Source organism: Lolium rigidum, chromosome 7, assembly GCF_022539505.1.
Source record: "Lolium rigidum isolate FL_2022 chromosome 7, APGP_CSIRO_Lrig_0.1, whole genome shotgun sequence".
NCBI lineage: Eukaryota > Viridiplantae > Streptophyta > Magnoliopsida > Poales > Poaceae > Lolium > Lolium rigidum.
The window spans coordinates 87,622,628-87,625,018 of record NC_061514.1 but is presented as its reverse complement, the minus strand read 5'-3'; positions in this window follow the sequence as shown (position 1 = coordinate 87,625,018).

The following is a 2,391-nucleotide window of genomic DNA, read 5'->3' as shown; positions in this document are numbered from 1 at the left end:
TAGGGTGTTGGCGACGCGTGTTTGCGAGAGAGAGGGTGTCGGCGACGCTAGTTTGCGAGAGAGAGGGTGTTGGTGGAGGAGTCGTCCATATACCAAATACATATACTAAAGCACAAACTAAATTCATATAATAATTATAAACTAACTATACAAAATACATATACTAACTAAGTACATACATATACTAAACTAACTAACTAAATCCATATATACCAAATACATATACTAAAGCACAAAATAAATCCATAAAGCAAATACATATACTAAAAAACTGTAAATACATATACTAAACATTTTTCTAAACTAAACATTTTTCAACCTAAAACTAATCAATTAACTAACTAAACCTAAACTAACTAACTAAACCTAAACTTGTTGGAGATATGCCCAAGAGGCAATCATAAAAGTAGTTATTATATATCTTTATGTTTATGATAAATGTTTATATACCATGCTATAATTGTATTAACCGAAACATTGATACATGTGTGATATGTAAACAACAAAGAGTCCCTAGTATGCCTCTTAACTAGCTTGTTGATTAATGGATGATTAGTTTCATAATCATGAACATTGGATGTTATTAATAACAAGGTTATATCATTGTATGAATGATGTAATGGACACACCCAATTAAGCGTAGCATAAGATCTCGTCATTAAGTTATTTGCTATAAGCTTTCGATACATAGTTACCTAGTCCTTATGACCATGAGATCATATAAATCACTTATACCGGAAAGGTACTTTGATTACATCAAACACCATCGCGTAAATGGGTGGCTATAAAGGTGGGATTAAGTATCCGGAAAGTATGAGTTGAAGCATATGGATCAACGAGTGGGATTTGTCCATCCCGATGACGGATAGATATACTCTGGGCCCTCTCGGTGGAATGTCGTCTAATGTCTTGCAAGAATATGAATAAGTTCATAAGAGACCACATACCACGAGTACGAGTAAAGAGTACTTGTCAGAGACGAGGTTGAACAAGGTATAGAGTGATACCGAAGATCAAACCTCGGACAAGTAAAATATCGCGAGACAAATGGAATTGGTATTGTATGTGAAACCTAAACTAACTAACTAAACCTAAACTAACTAACTAATTACATACTAACTAATTAATTAACTCAATTAAGTATAAAAAAATAAAAAATAAAAAAAGGCAACGGCGCCCGCCCGAGCAGGCGCGGCGGCGCTACCTATTGCAGACGGCGGTGCAGACGGCGGCGCGGCCCGAGCGTGAGTCAGCAGACGGCGGGCGGCGGCGCGGCGGCCGGAGGTGGAGCGATGCCGCAGGGCGGCGGCCCGCGGCGCGCGGGGAGCGCGCAGTGCGGGCGGCCCGAGGCGGGGGCTTCCCCGCGCGCAGAGGGCGTCGGCGTCGGCGGCGAGCCGGCGGCGGCCGAATTTGGGCACGCCTCCGGCGGCGCTTCGGCCTAGGGTTTGGCCTCCAGGTAGTGTCGCGGGTGGCGGCCCGCCCGCGACGCCCGCATTTGATGCTTTACCTCTTTGAAATCGCGTGGTGGTGGCACGACCCGCGACAAAGACCCTGTACTGCGGGCCGTGCCACCACCCGCGGCCAGGGTGAGTGGGCTCTTTTGTCGCGGGCCGAGCCACCACCCGCGACAAAAGGACTTCTTCTGGGCTGATCCGCAGGCACGGCCCTATCCCAGCGGCTACTCGGCCGCTTGAATCAACGGCCTAGTAGCCGTTGGATGGGCTGCGCCGCGTGATCAGCTCATCACTACCCTCTTCACACCCTTTCTTTCTTTTTTTCTATTTTAAATTAATAAAACTATTATTTCAATAACTTTTGAATGGTAACTCAAATACAAATGTTTTATATATGAATATTGATCAGAAAAAGCTAATGAACATGAATATGACATCCATATACCTATTTGCATCTCGCATCATATGAAACATTGATAGTCGCGGTATGTTTCACCTCCGCACCGCCGTGCCACCGTGTCGCGGCCCCGTGCCACGTGTCACGTCCCCGTCGACGCGCTGCGTGCGCGTGTCCGCGCTCACGTGCGCGTCCGTCAGCCCGGCGTGCGGCGTGTAGCCACCGCTTCCACGTGCCTCGCCCCGCCGACGCCCGGCGTGCGAGCGTGCGTGCGTGGCTTACACGTGCCATGCCACCGTGCGCCCGCCTGTATAGAGCGACGAGTGCGGGCGCAACCACACGTCACCACCGCCTCCTCCGCTCATTCATCTCCGGGATGCCTCCACGCCATCGAGGGCGTCCGGTTTCCGTGGCATTCGAGTGCGTCCCGAGCGGTAGGTTCACGCCGAGATACGCGGTGCGAGTGGCTTCCGCCTCACCCTCGCACGTACAACACGCCGCAGATGGCGGCGTGCGCTTACGACGCGGCGGCGTGGCGCT